The sequence below is a fragment of the Choloepus didactylus genome, chromosome 3, assembly GCF_015220235.1.
Source record: "Choloepus didactylus isolate mChoDid1 chromosome 3, mChoDid1.pri, whole genome shotgun sequence".
NCBI classification, from domain to species: Eukaryota; Metazoa; Chordata; class Mammalia; order Pilosa; family Megalonychidae; genus Choloepus; species Choloepus didactylus.
The window spans coordinates 91,937,827-91,958,877 of record NC_051309.1 but is presented as its reverse complement, the minus strand read 5'-3'; the positions used below and the strand labels follow the sequence as shown (position 1 = coordinate 91,958,877).

Sequence of the window (21,051 nt, the reverse complement as noted above, 5' to 3'; positions counted from 1 at the left end):
GGCAGCATTAGCAAACCAGAACAGAGATCAAGTGCATTGGCCAAGAACTAAATAGCTGGTGGAATAAGGATTATAACTCAAGTAATCAACCCAGACCCTGTGCTCTAAACTACTGTAAAATGCAGTAAATGTGTAAGTGCCACATTCTCAAAGAAAATGGAACAATAATTTCAACGAGTACCAGAAAAAGGACAGTGTCTGTGGTGTCAAGGAAATGGACACAAGAAAGGGAGGAGATGAATTAAAGTATTAACTGGGATTCTATGGTACCTCAGTCTCTGAAGGTTTGGTCATTGACAAATAGGTCAATCCTCTTGACTTCCTTTTGTTTGGTTGGTTTTTTGGGGGAGGGCAGGGAGTCTTTGTTTCGGTATTCTTTTTGCCTCTCTAGCAAATGAAAGCTGTGACATACCTATAATGGCAAAACATATGTGTGACAGAGAAAAATTCCTCGTCTCTTGGAATGTCTCATCCAAAATTGGTTGGAAAGATCTAATATTTTAGGGATGTCAGAAATGGGGAGGGAGACTATAAAATTTTACATGATCTTTATCTTTCCAACCTAAAGCTGAGTCTTCAGTGTACACTTTAAAGGAAAGAGTTGGGGAATATGAAGTTAGGAAAGATGGGAAATAAACAAAACAAGGAGAGCAAGAGTCAAAGAGAGCAGCTTGAAAAAATACTATAAAGTATTCTTATACTAGGTCCTAAGCAAATTCTAGCAAAAACTTTAGAAAGTCAGTTAAAATTTTCTAATAATATAATACACAGGCTTCCATGGGATTTTAGTTTCTTAATTGCAGGTGACATTCTTGCCCAAATTCCACAACAGTCTACAAAAATATTAAAAATATGAAACTTCATTTTCATATTGGTAACAAAGACGATCTCAAAAATCAGTCTATTAAAAACAAAAAAAACCACACCTTCAATCTTAGGTGACTTGCTTAAATATGCAACACTCAGATCAGGTTGATACCTCCATATCTTTCCTTATAGGCCAAAGAATTTTCCATGATGGAATGCAGAAGAAAAGTAACTTTGGAAGAAAAGTATTTTGACTATATATTCTAAGACTAAAGACAAAAGGAACAATACATAAATATTGTACTCTAGTTAGTAAACTAGTATATTACAGGAGTATGGTTTTAGCAATTCTGAAAGCACTTTATGTGTACTGTAAGATTGAGCAAATAAGTAAACATATTATAGAAGAGAGGAAATATATTATGTTGTGAATAAGTACAACATATTCCCATATTTTGGTTTCTAAATCCTGTTCTCCAATAAAAGAAATCAGATTCCTTGGAAAAATAGCTGATTCAAGGGTTGAGTCAGAGAAAGTATAAGATGAACCTGAAACATCTTGTGATAACAGAAAATAAGAAAGTGTTCAAAAAATGATGGTGATATGAAGAAAGAGCCATGAAGGGGCTCCCAAATGGCTAAATCTGGATAATATGAGCAACAAAATAAATAATAATAGTTACGGGTTATAAATCATAGAACAAAATAGTCATGAGCCCATGCTGATATAAACAATTAAGCAAATAAGTGGGAATGAACGCTTTTCTTCACAAAATAATGCTAACTAATAAATGTAGAAGGAAAAAAAAACAAAAGTTGACTATTTGGCAAATACCATGGTGACAATTGTTTTGCAAGAATCATCAAAGGGTGATAAAACTAGTGAGTCAAAGTCTGATGAGAATCAGCTTATTTACTTAGTCTCCAAGTCTCTCTCCACAAGATGCTTATTAATTACAAAAAAAAAAGTAAACTAGTAACTTTATAGTGGAGAAACCTGGCAGACCTCAACTGAGTGATGAAAGTTCATATCACAGGTAATTAGACACATTGGCATTATGTGTTTCTTGATGTTTCAGTTTGCTAATGCTGCCATTTTGCAAAACACCAGTAATGGATTGGCTTTTATAAAGAGGTTTATTTGGTTGCAAAGTTACAGTCTTAGGGCCATAAAGTGTCCAAGGTAAGGCATCAACAATAGGGTAGCTTCACTGGGAAAAGGCCATTGGCATCTGGAAAACCTCTGTTAGCTGGGAAGGCACATGGTTGGCGTCTGCTTGCTCCCAGGTTGCATTTCAAAACAGCGTTCTCCAAAATATCAGCAACAGCTTTCAACAGCTGTCTTCAAATATATCTCTCTCAGCTGCAGATCTCCAAAATGTCACTCACAGCTGCTCTCCAAAATGTCTCTCTTGGTTGCTCTGAGTTCCTTCTGTTTGTCAGCTCTTTTCTATGGCTCCAGTGATTTAATTAAGACCCATCCCAAAAGGGTGGATTAACACCTCCATGGAAATTATCCAATCAAAGGTCTTGCCCACAGTTGACTGAGTCACATCTCCATGGAGACACTCAGTCAATAGGTTCCAACCTAATCAACATTAATATGTCTGCCCCCACAAGACTGCATCAAAGAACATGGTGTTTTGGGGGACATAATACATCCAAACCAGCACACTTGATATGATGCACTGAGAAGGGCACAGCTTCACTTCCATGGTACTCTTCTCAAAAATGCGCAATCTGAATTTAATCATGCAAAAACAACAGAAAACCCAAAATGAGAGACAGTCTCCAAAATAACTGGTCAAAACTCTTAAAAAGTGTCAAGATCATATAAGACAAAGAAGGACTGAGGAACTGTCCCAGATTGGAGGAGACAAGGAGACATGGCAACTACTTATAAAGTGCAATTATGGTACAAGAAAAGAGCATTGGTGGGATAGGTAATGAAATTTGAATAACAACTGGAGATCAATAGCATTGTATCAAAATTAATTTCTTGCTTTTGAGAATTTCATGATACTAACATTTAGATAATGTTATACAGCAAATCTTTGTACTACTTTTGGAAATTTCTAGTATGTTAAGTTATGTCAAGAAAAAAAAGCTAAAAAAATAAAATATAAATGTAAACTATTGTATGATTTTGAATAGTGACATTATTCAATAATAATTCTCAATAACAACAAATGTCAGCGATAGCTAACATTTGCATTATTAAATGCTTTCAGCTATATTGTCTCATTTGACCATTATCCCCAACTTACAAAATATTTTAAGTGAGTTGCCTTTGCTAGTGAACATCAGAATTGACTCTCAACTCCAGAGTTTATTGAATCTAAAACCAATATAATGTTTACTAAATCATCTGCTTCTCTGGTTTAACATTTCTGCAAAAGCTTTAGGGGGTGAGGGTTGAGAGGAGACGTTAATAATACTTTTATAATCTTCAAGCTGTTTTGGGCAATTAAAATGGAGTATTTAGCACATATATACAGAGATTTGCTGTATTCCAATTAGTAAGCAGACCCCAAAGGAACAAAAGCAATGACCAATGTAATATATCCTGGGAACATGCAACAGAAGAAGAAAGAGGGTCAGATAAACACCATGAACAGAGATAATGAGAAGGAATATGGGAAGAAAAAGATCATAAGGAAGAATGGCACTTACAGAAAACTAATATGACAGGTTCCAGGGAAATCAGGAGATAAGAAGAAAGGGATAAAACAAAGAAAAAAAGAAAATAAAAAGAACCAAAATGAAAGAAAGAGAAATGAGAGGGAAATGTGGTTAGAGAAAGGATAGAAATAAGGCATTTAAGTTAGAAGAGGAAAGGCTCTATCGCTTTGAGTTATAACAAAAGTAAATGAGCTGTTGATGCGGTCCCTAGCTCACAGCTGTCACCTGCTCAACACAGTTTCAAATTCATTAGAATTTAGAATTTAGGAAGTGAAGCAGCTGCAACCTCTAAGGGAAATTGAGGTTAATTTTCACACGCTGGCACAACAGATGCCCAGAGGTGTTGGAGGCTCTCATCACAGGACAAAGGCCTTGGTCTCCTGGTTGATAATGTACTCCTTAGACCAAGAAACAAGTGTAGATTCGGGGCAAAAGCCTATATTAAAAATACCAGTTCCAAGACTACAATAAGTACTAAGTTAATCCAAACCCCACTTGGGACATCCGCTCAGCATCACTACTCTTCTCAGTCTGGTTTCCACACAGCCACGTGGGTGTGAATAGACCCCAGGAGTCTTGTGATTTTTGCACAACACCTCAGCCGAAATGGAGTCCAGCTGATTTACTAATATAAACAAGTGAAATAAGTCATGGAATCTTAAGTGGCAATTAATAGCAGAATAAACTAGTTTTCATTACTTATTTTTATAATCATAATTTCCAAATCTAATATTTAATATCAAACACATACACACAAAAGCATAGGAAATGAGAGAGAATAAAACTGTTATTTTCTTAAAGCCTCACTTTAAATGGAAGAAGTGTACAATAGCCATTAGTTAACCAAAAAACAATTATAATCCAAAAACTGACAGTCACTAATTACGAAAAGCTAACAACTTAAAGTTAGTCTATGAAAGCATTAGTCTTACGTGATAATTTACAAGACACGTAATATTTGTTCACAACTTTTAAGAGAATAAAGCACGAAAATAAGTTAACTGACCAATCCAGATACCAAATACTGTACTAACCCTTTTCAAAAAACCAACCACCAGTAAAAAGTCAATCTTGATTGAACAACAGGAAGTATTAAACTAAACACACCTATTAATAAAAGATAAATTGGAGTTTGCAAAAATAAGCACTAGCATTGGACTAAAGACAGGAAGATTAAAAAATCTGAGACTTACTATTATATCTGATTGTTTCCTCTATGGAGAAAGAATTAATTAATAAGTTATACAATATTCATGGTTTCATGATATCATGCCTTACAAGTTGTTTTGAAAATAAAAAAGAAAAGAAAACTCTTTCATATAAGCTATCAAATTCCAGTTAGTGACCTCTTTTTTACCATAAACAAAAAATGTTACTCACAGATCCTCGGAGGTAAATGCATCGTTCCAATAGGAGCTGGGGTTTCCAGGTTAATAACTTTCCCCAAACTGCCAAACAAACATTCTATGGCTGGATTGTTTAGCTACAGTTCCTAAAAGTCGAAAATAAGGTACTTCCATGCCTGTGATTAAAATCAATTACAGCACAAAATTCAGTCTCTCAGACAGGGGCAGGCAGACTGGTTCACGTGTGAATGCATTCTAAAGGGAATTCTCTGGAAATGTAACAACAGAATACAAGGAAGTTGCAATGTTCAGAAACTGCCAACTCAAGTAAAAAGCAGCTGAAACGTCTGTTTCAAATGAAAGCTCAGATTTAAGTTAAAAATTCAACCTGGTCCATTTAGAAATAAAATGCTACCAGAGGCCTTTGCTGCCTGCCCTTAAGTCTGTAAACACAGTCCTAATTATTCTGATTCCAAATTATGGGTCAACATTGGTATCAGGAATCAATTTCCAGTCTTTTAAGCAGACACGTGATCTGTTCCCTGACAACCCTGACAAATAGCAGCATGAGCTGTAATTCAGCATATCCAGGCTAATATGAAATATCACCAGTAATTTCATCACATTCCTCTTTAAGATTAGACATCTATTTATTCCCACCCCACTGTCCCCCAACCCCCAATGGTAATATAACCTTTACATACCATTTACTCCCTCTGAATTATTTTAGTATCACACATTAATAATACAGCTCAAAAATGACATCATGCATTAATTGCTTGGCATTTTCACAAAATACTTCACTATCATTTTATTTTACTTAATGGCTATTTCTAAGACATTAAGAAAATCTTTATTACATCAAACAAACTGAAAACACCAGTAAAAAATAGGCCATTACTATTATTGCTATGCCTTTGGTCAGAGTGTTATTTGCTAAACAAATAACGACGAGCATTCATGAGCCACTGGGGTCCTGTTCTTGCTTGAAGATAAATATATCAGCAGCAGAGTCCCAGATGTGACACCATCGAGCTGCATATTAATGTCTAAAGGAAGTCTAAGCATTGAGTAGTCTCTCTATCGAGAGAGAGAGAAGTAACCCCATTTGTTTGAGATCACCTCCTACGCTTTTCAGAACCGCCTGTGAAGGTATGAGAGGCAGCGTGCATCGGCATCCCACAGCTCAGCGCACAAAGGTCTCATCTTGCTCTCAACCAGCTGAGCCACGCGGTACATAGCCAACTTGCTCTCTCAGTCCTCCCCTGTTTCAGAAAAGAGTCCTTCAGGGTCTTCAAGCCCTAGTCCCATGCTCATGTCAAGGGAGCTAAGGATACTTGCTGGAATGTTCCACAAATTAAACAGTAGAGGACAGGACCGCAAACAGAGAGATAATACAAGTACTAAACAGACAGAAGTCTTCCTGTCTCTCAGATTTACACAGCAGCCACCATGAGCTGAATCTTCCTTTTCCCTCCTCCTCCATTCTCAGACTCACTTTCAATGATAATTTGACTGGCCTAGGCAGTGCTTAAAGAGAATACCCAGTCATTTTTTGTTTTGCATTTATTTTCTGCATGAAATCTCTTTATTTTAAGTACCATTAGCCATACTTGTTTCTCTTTTAAGAATATGAAGAACATAAAATAAGAGAACAATTTATAATGATGGTGTAGTTTGGAGACTGAATTGATAAATATCTACCATGTATTGAGAACAGTCAAACATATTAAATGGTTTCAATATAATTGATATTATTGCAAGGAATGTCAAAGAAATTAGCTAAAAAATGAAAGCAAAATCAGAAAGGACAGTATAGCATGTTACAACTGGATTTTTTCCCCGCAAATACTAACTGTAATTTTGAATTTATTTAATATTCAAAAATATTTTCCCAACCCCCCCCTTTTGTATTAGAGAAGTTGTAGGTTTACAGAAAAATCATACATAAAATACAGAGTTCCCATATACCTTGATTTAATAGGATAGATTTTTTGGTTGGCTTTAGGGTTAATCTAAGCCCAGCAAAAATACATGAAGAATGTTAGTCACATATTCATTTGCTCTTTTCTCAACCAGAGTTCCCCATCTGAACTACAGAACACAGAAAATGATATGAATGACTGTTTTCTCAATTCTGCTAAAGATGGTACATAACTAGTTGCATAACAGAGAGGGTAATGTCCTACGTGCATTGGGATGCCTTAGGCCAGCACACAGGTTTAGGAGAGAGAGCTGCTGAGGAATACCACAGTGTGCTAGAAAAACCAGTCACTGGAGGCAAGAGTTCTGGCTTACCCCTTTTTGGTTCTATAACCTGGGGCAAATCACCTAAATCTCTTTGGGCTCATTTTCTGTATCTGAAAGATGGAGGTATTTTTCTAAGTAGGATTTTATTCTAAAGTTCTGTAAATGTAACTTTTAATTTGTTATGGGGCTATTGCAGATAGCTAGCATAGATAATTAAAATTTAGTTTATCCACAAGGTATTTTTCTTTAATTCTGTAATTCCAATATTCTCCTCTAATCTAAATTTTCACCAAATATAATAGGGAAAGAGAAATCACACATTTCAATTTTACACCCCTTGTCCACTTCTCTTGTAGAAGCATTAAAGCCGGGATTCACCAAAGAAAGGGTATGTAGGAATGCCATTTCACTCCTGGCTTTGGTGAGATAGGCAACAATGTTATTTATATAATACTTTTTATACCCAAAGTATCTGAGAGATGAACACAGACAGTAGTTTAAAAATATACACATTTTGCAAACCAGGGACTTGACAAACACAATAAAGAAGGTGGAAAGGAGAAAAAAAAAAAATTTAAGTGATCCTGTGATTAAACTGATTCCAAAGCAACGTTCACCTCATATCTGAACATATTACAAAGGTTCTTGAGACAGCCCTGGATGAGATGGTCTCACTCAATGGGCTCTGTCCTTAGCCTGACTGATAACAAACAAGGCAAGCACAAATGCAGAAGGAAGCCAGAAGGACAAGAAGTGTTCAGGTCACTCATCATTATGTACAGAGAGCTAGCTTAAGCATGGTGTTCTTATAGAGAATCAAAGTCATGCATTTAATGTCTTAAAGATAGCACTCATTCAAACAAAAGACATGCCTAGTTACCTTGAACAGTAGCTTCTGTAAACCATTTCTTTAAAAATGTTGCTGTCACCAGGAAGTAACTTCACACTCAAAGGAACTATTTGTATATATATTAAAGTTATATTTGCTCACTTTACTAACAGGCAAGATTTTTACTGCTTTTCTTACTGCATAGTCAATATACAGTGCCGTTAACTAGGAGCTGTTCTCTGCCATGCATCATAAACACCAGTTGTCATCCAAAAATAGATATTGTTTGCATTTGTGTTACTGAAAGGGCAGAAAGCATGTGACTTCATTTCCAACTTCCAAGATGATTTTATAAAATATAGAATTAAAACACCACCTTTTAACTTCATTAGCCAAGATTTTTCAATGGGGATATACTATTGCATAACGTGGCATTCTTGACCTCTAGTCATTAAACACCAGTGATTCTCAATCCAACAATTGTGGTGACCAAAAATCACCCTCACAAATGCCCCCAAGGTATGGCATCACCCTCCCCCAACCCACAGTTGATGAAAACTGTTGGCACATGAGATTCATCAAGAAAAGGCCAAGCTAAACTTCACCATGCTATTTATACGCCTTCCAGTTCCTGACTCCTTCCTAAAGTCAGACATCTATTTTCCAGAGCTCTGCCAATGCATACACATAGCAACATTTTTATCAAAATTGCTCAAAATGAACACACTACCATTAGCAACACAGGAGTTTTCAATGCTGTAAGAACCTTAGAAGGCATTTACTCCAACCCTCTTATTTTACAGATAAGGAAACTAAAGTCCAAGAAAGCTAATAAGTGATTTACCTGAGTTTGCAGATACTGATTACTAGTACCACAAGTAGGATTAAAGAGCACACCCTCCTAGCTTTCATCTCAATGCCCTTTTCATTTATCTTTAATCATAGAATGCAAAGTAAAGGGGGACTTTCAAAACATCTCTCAAGAGACTGTCTAAATACTAAATTTTACCTGGGATGAACCAGAAGGTAGACTTTCTTATCCATGAAACTCAGCTAGCTGACACTTTTGTCCTCAATTCACATATCACTAAGAACTTACTTTTAGAAAAGTTAATATGTACCTATTGACAAGCAGCTTAAACAAGTCCAGGATAATTTTTTCTAAAAAAAAAAAAAAACAAAAAACAAAAACTGGAAAAGAAATTCTGTAGGTCTTCTCCAGTGAACCCGGATGCTGTGTTTTCAAACAGGAAACTTACAAGCTTTAAAGTAAACACAGCCACCAACTAAAAACCAAAGACAACAGTAAATTACACTAAACATAATGAAGAAAAGCAGGGCAATGCAATACTATCTACTGTCTTCAAACTAATGGCCAATTTACAATCAGTAAATATCTTAAACACATTCATCATTTTCTTTGAGGGGAAATATATCCCAGTATACAAATTTATAACATTTCCATTTTAACCAAAAAGTTTATCATCAGTATTAGTATGGCATTAACCAAACTGATGATCTCTTGTCTTCATGTGCTTTTCGAAATAAATATCTCCATAACATATTGAAATTTCTAATTTAATTCCTAATTTTACAGCTGTTCAGACATATGGACTGTTATCAGTAAAATATGTTTCAAATTGAACACAACTTATACACAGAGAGAATGTTAAGTTTTTATCTTGTAGTTCTGGAAAACACATCAGAATCTGTTTCATGTCCTTGTACAAATAAACCAATTGACATCTGTGAAACTTACCCACCTGCACTGTGAACAAACAGCATAGAAAAATAAAGACAAACAATTACACAAAACCAAAGTCACACACAAGCCTGACACAGTCTGGGAAAAATTTAAATCTTTAGTCGATATAGTGTCAATATGTATTTTAAGCACCCTTAAGCATCAACATGTATTTCCTATGCACCTTCATCTAGCTTTTTCATTTGATTTCTAAATGCCAAATTCAAATACTTTTGGTTCTCAAATTTGTTTCTCTAATTTTGGCTGGCATCAGAATCACTGGAGGCCTTGCTGAAGAAAAAATTTCTGGGCCCCACCCCACAGTTCCTGCTTTAGGTCGTCTGGAGTGTGGCTCAGTAAATTTGCATTTCTAACAAGTTCCCAGTTGAAACTCAGATGCTGCTGGTCCTGGGACCACGATTTGCTAACTGCTACTCTAAAGGATTTTTTAAGATTCTTTTTATGACAATTATCAACAATCAGAAGTATATTTTTAATTCTGATCTACTATGTGAGATGCAAACACACACACACACAACTGAAATAAAAATTCTATAAAGTAATTCTCACTTGAATACATATAATGAATCTGTTTTTTTTTTCTGTTCCATTCCATTGCATCCTATTCTATCCTTATCATTCCAAAAAAAAAAAAAAAAGAAGAAAAAAAAAAAAAGGTAGTCATAAGCCACTAATTGATTTTATGACCACAGATGGATCAATATCTACAATTTGAGAAATACTTCTCAGGACTGTCATGTTCATCATTGAGTTTAATAATCATCACTGTTGACATTCATTGCTACTCACCAGGTGCCAGACTCTCTTACAGGCTCTTTATATGCATTGCTCATTTAATCCTCCTAGTGACACCATGAAGTATTATTATTAAATGCTCATATTTACAGAAGAGAACACTGTAGTCACAACATGTAAGAGCCTTGTTTGAACACTGGTCTAATTCCAGAGCATAATGGTAAAGGTTGCTGCCTTGGAATCTCAGATCCACCATGTAGTGGCTGTGTGATTTGGCAAGTTATTAGCGTCCCTCTCCAAGTTTCAGTTTTCCCATCTATAAAAGAGAAGTAATAATAGGATCTACTCATGTTGTAGCCATGAGGATTAAATGAGATAAGCCATGACAATTGCTTGGCATAACTAGCACATAGTAAGCCCTCAATAATTGTTATCTATTTTTAGAAACTGTATTCTTAATCGCCACATGATACACTATCTCCCCTCCTCTTGGCTTTCAGTTCCTGGGACTGTCTCTGGATTTGCCTTTTCTCCAGATTCCTCGGCTGTTCACACTTATTATCCCGGTGACCTTGCTTCTGTTCCTCCCCCATCCATTGTCCTTCAGCAGCTTGACCTGTTATGCAGGGGTTCCCAGAGCTCTTCACCCAGACAATCCCCTGTGGCCTCCGTCACCAGGCACCAAAAACCAAGGATCCCTCATGGAACCTGCACACTTGGACATAACCATATAGATACTAACAAAGTTGTTTCAGAAGGAAAGTGTGAGTTGTTGTCAAAAACATGAAGTCTCTAATCGACAAATCACAAATGTGAGAAGGCAGAAGGCCTTCTGTACATGCCATAGATGATTATATATAAAGCAGTCAGCATTGCACTTGGCCATTTCACAACAGTAGTTAACCTGAATGGGATATAAAAAACCAAAGGAAACTCTGAAGGTGTCCATAATGTGGCTAAATCCTAGGTCTGACTATTGGATTGCAATAAGTTAACATCAGGCTCCTTTTACTCCTTTAAAAGGAGTTCTTACTGGAAGTTCTTTCATATAAGAAATGTTAAAACCAGATATTCCCAACACAATGAAACAAACAATTGAAAACGACCCCTCAAGGACACTGTAGAACTATCTTCTCTAGGTATCCTTACAAGCAGGAGTGAGATGCAGCCCAGTTCTTCTGGTAAGTGTTCCTTACCTGTGAAAGTATGGTCTGGAAATGACTTTTCTTATTGCTCATTTCATTTCTATTTACCCAGTGAGTACTGCCACCACTAGCTCAATTTTTTCTCCTTCTCACCTTCAACTGATGGGAGGATGAGGTGGATATTTCTAAAGAAATCATCTATGTCAGCTTGCCCAAGTTGGGGCTCTAATCCTGAGATGAGACCTTCTTTCTCCCTTTTCTTTCCTCCACCTTTGCTTAGAGTGTCCCTGGAGCATATGTTCCACCATCTGGGAATTAAGCATGGGAACAGATCTTTGGAACTCAATGGAGCACACTGTTCTTGCTTGCATATTATGCTGGTTTGAATCAATTACGTATGCACAAAAGCCATGTTCTTTTATTCCAGTCTTGTGGGTGCAGACTTATTGTGGGTGGGATTTTTTTATTAGATTGTTTCCATGGATATGTGACCCCACCCATTCAAGGTGGGTCTTAATTAGTTTACTGGCGCTCTTAAGAGAGCTCAGAGGCAACACAGACCCAGATGCTTGGAGATGCAGACAGACAGACACTTGGACATGCTAAGCAAAGAGATGACGCCGTTTGCCCCGAAGAAGCTAAATGAGAACCCACAGACGCTTAAAGAGAAGACCACTGGAATCAGAAGCTGAAAGCAATGCAACTCGGGAGCAAAAGACCAGCAGACTCCAGGTGTTCCCGGACACCATCAGCCTTTCTTCAGCGAAGGTATCCTCTTATTGATGCCTTAACTTGGATGCTTTTATGGCCTTAGAATTGTAAATTTGTGAACTAATAAACTCCCATTGTAAAAGTCAATCCAGTTCTGGTATTTTGCATCCTGGCAGTCTTAGCAAACCAGAATTCATGTCACCATTGAATAAAGCATGGCCAGGCTGATCACCATAGTCTCATTCAGTTACCAGTCTGTAGTGAATGGAGCCCCTTTTCTCACACAAGAAACTTGATAGTGGTTACCCCTCTCAGGGGGACCAACTCACCGGCACAAGAATATTTCACACAAAAGACCTGCAACAGAAGTCCAAGTCCTATTTGTTAGAGGTCATGCTAAGACCAGGGTCTGTACCATATGTCAAACCAATGAAACACATAGATTATGATTCTAAAATGATACTATTATGATTCTAATAATTGAAAAGAAAAGCACTGGCATAGTAAATATATGGATTTGAGTAGACCAGGTTTTGACTTCCAACTCTATCTACCTATATTATCTTGAGAAAATTTCTTAATTTCTTTGAGCCTAAACATCCCCATGGAATTTCAATGGGAATGATAATATCTGAAAGGTTGTTAGTAGAATTAGAAGACATATATGAAAATCACCTCCTGGAGTTCTTGGTATTTAGAAGGTACTTAATTTATCAGATTTATTTTTATGAGAGCCTTTGAAACTCAAAGAGAGAGAAAAATTCCAGGACAAAATTCCTGAGGGGATTTGAAAAATTACTTTATTTTCTGAAGACTCAATTTGATGGTCAGAAAACAACCCTAATTACAGCTCCATTAATTGGATCTATTGATAGCTTTCACTTGTAAGAAAAGGAAGGTTCTCTCTTTTGTTTCTCAGAGACAGCCTGAAGGAACTCATTTATACCTTTGGGACACACATATTGAAAAGAACTCATATATGTTTGGTCTTAAATATCTACTTTCAAAGTTACCCAGACCTGAATTTCCTCCTAATGTTCTCAAGAAATGCAACATCTTGGGGCAAGGTCACTTTTATCCAACAAGAAATATAGAAACAGTTCCTAGAATTTTTCAAGGGCTTACAAAAAGGACCTGGAAAAATTATTGGCTCTAAAAGTCTAATCTAAAGCACAAAATTAAAATTGATGAATATTTAAATAAATGTCTTAGATAAGTTAAAAAAAAAAAAGATAATTCAATGTATTTTCATAATGGATGTGAGTTAGCATACTTAAAAGGTAAAACGCCAATGGGCACAATGGATACATTTAGAGAAGGATAAAAGGATGCAAACAATGTCATAAGTAAACTTAAGCTAGAGTACAATTGATGATCAAATAGTTCTGAGATTCTTGGGTGATGAGCCAAAATCGGAAACATGATGATTTCTTAGCCTCTCTTCTTCTAACAAAAGAAACAACATTAATTAGTCAGGAGAAACTTGCTTTCTAAAAATCCCTAGCAATAAGGTCAAAGATGAATTTATCATGGAGATTCCTATATAGGGAATATTGAAATACATTGACAAAAAGTGCCAAGATGTTTTCCATGTGGCCTCTTTCAAATTGAGCCTCATTAAAAAAATAAAGATCATCATATTAAAGCATATTTTAATGAAGTCATTGTAAGAAAAAGGTGCTGTAATGTGATTTGGGTAGGCAAATCTCTGTTTATATAATCTGATACATATAAAGAGCTTGGAAGATTTAGAAGAATGAATGGTTAAACCATTACTCTTAAATTATCATCTTGTTCTTCTCAAGCTTCTTAGAGGCACTGAAGAAGGAATAATTTGAGTTTGAGGATCCTGCCTAGTACCTATATTATGCATTCTTGATTGAAAATATCCATGTGCCAAACAACAAATAAGCAAGTGATAAAGGTAACCTTGCTATGAAAATTAAATGAACCCGCTTTTTTGTTTGTTTGTTTGTTTGTTTGTTTTTTACCCAAATGAAGGCAACCCATTTTCTACATATTAGGCAGCAAAAATAACTGCAAAGGCAAAGTTTCTCAGGAAAGAACTTTGAATTTGCTTATGTGCTCAAATGAGATGAAAAGAAAATCAATATAAAAATAATCAGTAAGGTAACAGAAGGTGCCTCTCTGAATTTCCTCCTCTCCATCCACCTCCACATTCTTTTTTAATTAAATCTAATTTCGCTCAAGCACTAGCACTCAAGATAATTTTTAAATAGCCAAAATTATTATTTCTATTTCATTTAATTAATTAAGACTATTTCCTATTCTACAGACACACTGTCTCCAAATTTAATTCCATTATTAGGCCTCACAGTCAAATTCACGACCTCTTACTGGGATTTCATAGATAACATATTATACAGTATAATATAAAAACTATCTGGAAAATGTGTATCTATTTTAACTGTTTCTATTTTCTTTAAACTCAAGTGTGTTTTGTGATTTTCAAAAGAAAAAGATTCCACAGCAGTTTTTGTTTTGCTTTGTTTTTGTTTTAGAATTGCAAAGGCACAGTATTTCATCTACTGTAGGGATTAAATAGGCATGTGTGGGCTGGTCTGGAAACTAAATTATGTCTTGCAACACTGTAACTTTTGGAAAATGAATTTTAAGTCCAAATAGGTATCTTTCAAATGGACTTTTGGGAGAGAAGCATGTTGCATAACTTGGGGTCCACTAGCATTTTATTCATTCTTGAGTTTGCTTGCCCATTTATTTAAGAAACATTAACAGGTTTTACCATGTGTCAGACATTGTGTTAGGCTTAGGCATCGGGATAAAGGTGGTTCACCTACCACCAATATATTCTTTGAAGAACTCACAGTTGAGGGGATGGGGACATGTAAAAATTAACATAATTAAACTATGTTCAAAGTACTATGGAAACTGGATGAAATTTCCTGCATGGAATTGGATGAGTCTTCCCAAAGGAAGTTCCATTTGAAGAGAGCTAGCAAGAATCAAAGGGGACTTTCCAGACAGAAGGCATTCCTGAAGAGTGAAAATCCATGAGCGAGGGATCAGAAATGAGAGCAGTGAGGGGTCCTTATACAGTAAGCGGAAGCTGAAAAGGAAGCAATTTGAAGAGCTTTTAGTCACTTTATTGAAGAGTTAAGAGTTTATAGTTTATGTTGTAGCTCATTCAGATCCACCAAGGGTTTTAGAACAAGGGACTGACAATCAGATCTGTGTTTTGTAAAGATTAATTGTAGCAATGCCACAGTAGAGTGTAGATGCTGCTGAAAAGCACACATGTACCCAATGACTGAAAACTCAATATTCTTTGATTCTTCATCACAATATTCTTTTCACTTCCAAATGTGCTTTTACTTAGCTGCTGAAACCATCCTAACCTTGTAAAGTTTGGTTTCACATAGCAAAGACAGGTGGATTACCATTGCAAGACTCAGATTGATGTTCTGCCTCTTCACATGAAGAGCATTGACTTCATTGCTGTGTTGACTAGTTACAATTTTATTTTTAAATACCCTTCTCCATCTGGGAGAAATCTTAATCCTTTAGCCATGGCTTTAAGAGCCAACAGGCTTCTTTTTACTTTAAATCTCTTCTGCCTTTTTCTCAATAAAATGTGGTCCTTCTGGAACGAATGCCTCAGGTTCTTGTTATCATCAACCTCCTCCACACCCACATGTGACCAATTGGGTAGCTGTCCCTTCTTAGTGGACTCCAGACTGAGGCTCTTCTCATTTCTCCCATCTTGTTTTACCAAAGCATCCAACTTTACCAATAATTGAACCATGACAGAAAGAAGTAATCAGCATTACACAAGCACAACTCATGGGAAAAGACCCCTTCACCATGGGCCAGAAAATACCACAGGAAAATCACTACAGGTGACTGAGATGGCACTGCAGCACTGCAAATATTAAGAACAGGAACTAAATGCATGGCCTGAACTTTGCAAGCAACCCTACCCACTTTCAGCACTGGGAAGCCAACCTGGACAATAATAAAGCCAGAAAGAAAACACATTTCAATGGGCCAGTAGGTCACAGAGAAACTACTAAGGGCATCGTCGGTAAACACCAAGTAGGCTTTGGCTAAGACAGCAAAGCAATCACACGCAAACCACTCATTACCACCTGCTGCACATTCCTCACTGTCACCCACCCCCCCACTTCCCTCAACCCCCACCCTTTCCTCCTACAGAGCCCAAGATCACACACTGAATAAAACCATGACCGATGAAGGCTCTCAGAGCTTTAGCCGTTACTATCCCAGAGCAAAACCCTTAAGGACTTCACTGAAGATTTCAGCCAGAACACTTTTACACGTAATTCTATGATCTTGTCTGGAAGGGTACATTGCCATTTGTTCTGCGGCAGATTTTTTCCTTGAGAACTTAATTCTTTCCCACTTACTATCAGGTTTGTATTTTCAATGGTGGTTCAGATTTGCAGTACACATGGCTCAAAAAAAAAAATATTGCAGAGAATCCCCCACCATCTCAAATCCAAACCCCTGTGATTAAGTAATAAAACCACGTAATAGAGTTGAAAACCAAGGGCAGACTGAGTTTCAGCAGCCTTTCACATGTAGAAAGAATTACAGATTCCCCTTCGTATTATCGCCCTAACTGTGTACTCCTTCCACATACTTCAAACCAAATTTCAGATGTGAAAAACTCACAGTTTATCCCTTAGTGCCCTTCAGAGGTCTTCCACCAAGAACAAACCTCCTCCGAGTGGTACGAAGATGTTATTTATTTTAAAATTTTGTCAATATCTCAGTCTTCCAAGATGTCTAAGGCAAAATTTTTGACAACTCAGTAACGGGATCTATAGAGAGAACAGATTTCCTGACTTAATATCTGAAGGTCAGGTACTCAGGGAAGATAAAAGTGGGAATTTTATTATTGGGCTCTCTTAGAAGTTGAAATAGCCACAGAGAAAGGAAGTATTAAGAAATTTTAAAAGGGGAGTGAGATCTTAACAAGTCTGATGTGGCTTTATGCGTGCTTTCTGGCTTTTTTCTAACATATTAATGCTGTGTGTTTTATGTTTTACGATGCCCAGTTCACTACCAAAATCTATTCTTGCCTTTAATGGTTGGTTTTGAGTTCTAATTAGAATCAGGGGACAGACTTTTTATATTTAATCTGTCTATCTTCTCAGTAATTGAGTAAATCTCTTGACTGTATGGCAAATATCTCTGGGTGTCAATTAATTTGTCTTAGTAGACACAGCCCACCTATTGTTTTACTTATGAATAGATAAACACTTTACAACTTTTATAGCTTAAATACCCAACATGATCTCTTTATTTCCTCTTTTTAGAAAGAGATGAAATGATGCTATCTTGGAAGAGGAAATGATGCTATCTTGGTAGATTGAAAGAAAAGAATAACCTAAAATAAAATATGATGGAACCAGAAATTGCTTGGAGATGATCTTTTAATTCAAATAAATTGAAATAGAATGACACAAGGGGGTCTGGGCTTCCTATTTCCAGCTGATATTTAAACCTTAACATCTAAGTATTCCAGAGTAACATTATCTCCCCTTCTATTTGGAGACTTATAAAAGAAATGCAGTCTAAACTATTTTTTTTTTTTAGTGAGAACATATTACATGTTTATCCTCTAGAGAGGAGGAGATACTTCTTCAAGAGATTTATTTATTTATTTATTTATCTATCTATCTATCATTTGAATCAGAACAAAATTCACCAAAGATAACCTATGGTTTTGTGTTCACAATAGAGTGTTTATTATTAAAAATCTACCTCTGAGTGCCTCTCATCTAGGAAACTTACAAAACACTAGTGGAAACAGAAACGGGGGAGGGGCGACGAGGGAGGATGGATAATGAGAGAGGGAGTGGAATTGCACAAAGAGCTCTTATTAATTTCATCTATGTTTTAAGCCTAGAAACCCACGCTAACAGCTTGCTCTATTTCTTATTCTTTTAAAAATAAAAAAGGGACATTGTTTCTTAGTTTGAGAACACGCGCGTACGAGCGCGCATATACACACGCACATGCACACACTGCACCAGAACGGAATCCTGCAATCCCTCTTGCCCCCAGCAACCCCTCCTTGTCGCAGGCATCTGTGCCCACAGCCTCCGCGCGCCGCCGAGGCCCCGTTCGACCCTCCCGCGGTGGCTGGGGCGCACACCCCCGCGGCGGCGTCACCTACCCTGCTCCGAGCGCACGGATGGACGCGGGATCGCGGTCGCTCTGAAGAAAAAGGCTCCAGGGCAAGACGAAATAAACGGAAAAGAAAAACAGAAGGCTCCTTTACTTCCCGCAACAAGGGGAAGTCTAGAGCCCCATTCACTTGGTTGCTTCGCAGCTGTTGTTTCAGAGGAAATAGAGGAAGGGTGAAAGAGGTGCCGTGGAAAGTTGTGAGTGTCCTCCCCCAGCCTCCCACGCCTAGCTCCTCTCCTCTGGCCACCGTAGCCTTGACAGCGCCCCTCGCCTCCGAGCCCCTCTGGAGCTCCGCTTGTTTCTAGCCGGAGCTGGGTTGAGTTGCCACATGCACTTGAGAAATTCTAGCAGTTGCGCAAAGAGTCTCAGAAGTTAGAAAGAGTGATTGTGTGTGAATGGGTAAATATACAGTACAAGAGGCTGGAACAACTGAGTGGGGCCAACCCTCAGACGCGGCCCGGGGTTTCAGATTTCATTTGGCAACTGGCAGCTTCAGAAGACTTGAGCCGCACTACCGGGGAGCCTGCAAGATCCCTGCCCTCGCCCAACGCCTCACTTCTGGGTTATCTTGGAGCGCTGAGCGACACCATCGGGCGCTGGGCTCCTCGCATTAACTGTTTGCTCCCGGGACAGTTTGCAGCCAGCCCTGCCTCTGGCCCTCAGCAGTTGGCATCGCTCAGTTCATCCCATATGTATCATAGATCCGTGTTGATCACAGATCTGAGGCTTTGGGTGCGAGAAAGATGACGAATACATTGCCCTGTCTTCAAGGAACTCAGCATTTCATTGGCCAAACTATACACACCGATTTTACTTGCTTCCCCCAACTCTCTTTCTCTGTAAAATGTTATTTATCCAATCAGAATTGCCTGGGTCATTAAACCCTTATTCCTAGAAATGCAAACTTAGATGGATGGCTTCTAGCTAAATCCTCAGAAAAAGTCAAAGTATAATTATTTCCTTGTCATGGTTTAAGAGCTCTCAGAATTACACAACATGAAAGAAAGATGACAGAATGGTAAACATTTTGCTGATACAGCTCTTCCCTCTCCCTACTACCACCAACAAGAAGTTTATTTTCAAATCTAGATCTTACATTGTTGGTTACCTGGGATATCAACTAAAATTATTTCAAAAAAGCCTTATAAAGATCTTTGCTTTAGATGATTTGGACATTATCACCAGATTTCTTTAACAGACAAGAGTGTCCTCAGTAGGGATCCCCAAGGATATGTAAGGAGAAAATGTATTCAGATTAGAACATCAAATTAAGAAGCTTAGTGGACACTGTTATGTTTTTCTTCCACTTATTGTCTTTCTCCAGTTTCTTGACACCCTTCTTCCTGATGATCTGACCTATCCCAGAGCTCTACTAGAAAATTGATTTTCAGCTGGAGAATTCTCATCACTTTAATGAATCAAATGAAATTCTGCATGGGAAAAAAATCTCTTTGGGCATTTCCTTTTTAAAAACTGTGTATAGAATTGCTAGCTGGAAGCAATGTGGCTTATTTTCTAATTGGTGAACATCATGGAAATAAATGACCTTCATGGACTCATCTAGATTTCTGTGCTTCCCGTTGCACCCTGGCAGGTGAATGCTGATAGGCAGTTTTAGATGAAAGCTGGGAAACAATGAAATTAATCAAAATGAAATCTGCCTGCACTTATAGACTAAAAAGCCTCAGGAAGACAAAGGTCAAAAGTTATGATTCAAGATCATGACATTTTAAAAAGACAAAGAAGCTATCCTGTTGGTAACTTATTTCAGGATCTAGCAATTATTACCACAAGCAATTTAGACTCAAGATGATGCAAAACTGATCTCAGAGTGGTTACAGAGTCAGCCTCTAGTCCAAAAGATTAAGATACACCTCTAAGAGCCACCCTTGTATCCAGGGCCTTTTCCTTTTACATTTCACAGCTTCTGTCTCCACTATTTCCACTTGAATTCACTTTGTTGATGTGTGTTATATATATGATTATCTTAAGGCAGAAAATACAACTGATGGATAGGAAAGTTGTCACTTGGGATTTGAGGCACTAGAAAGGGAGGTTATATTTATACATGCCCCTCTCTGACTTCTCCCTAGAGTGAGAAGGACCACTATTCCTTTCTGAGAAACCCTTTAGGGGACTAGCAAATAATCTTTGTTAGAAAAGATTATAACCTGAACTAGGAAATGCTTGGTTGTTCACTGGACCCAGACTATGTTGTTGCTCTTTTGTTTGTGGATTAATTGAGAACAGCAGACATCCATCAAGCAGGTTTTAACCAATTTAGGGGAGCTACTAAGCTCTTAAATAAGAGACTTGAAGTCCAGTTCTAACCTGAGGAGGATGCTGATGTGACTGATACAGACTCCGGAGAAAGTGGCACCTGTCATTCAGTTCCCAGAGTCTCTGGGGCAAACCTGCCCAAGGGATCACTGTAAGCAGTATTTCACCAATCTCAATTTTGAGTTAAAGGCATGCTTCAGATGAACTCTGCAAAACACATAAATGATTCAAGGGTGAGGGTTAACTTGCCAAGATCCCCAGTCCATAGCCCTCAGAAGAAGAGCCTAGCAAAGTCCAGTATAAAAA

The 21,051-nt window shown here is 37.5% G+C and overlaps 1 protein-coding gene across 3 annotated transcripts in view; it reads right to left on the bottom strand.

Annotated features, from left to right (window-relative positions):
• Positions 1–18,583, bottom strand: part of ARHGAP24 (Rho GTPase activating protein 24) — a 551,069-nt gene extending 532,486 nt beyond the window's left edge. For 2 of the 3 annotated variants that reach the window (XM_037830166.1, XM_037830168.1), the window contains exon 1: positions 18,455–18,583. The gene's annotated coding sequence lies outside the window, so the exon portion shown is untranslated. Of the gene's footprint in view, positions 1–16,944; positions 17,094–18,454 lie in introns of all 3 variants that reach the window. The other variant, XM_037830167.1, reaches the window with a different exon arrangement.
• Positions 18,584–21,051: the final 2,468 nt, after the last annotated feature.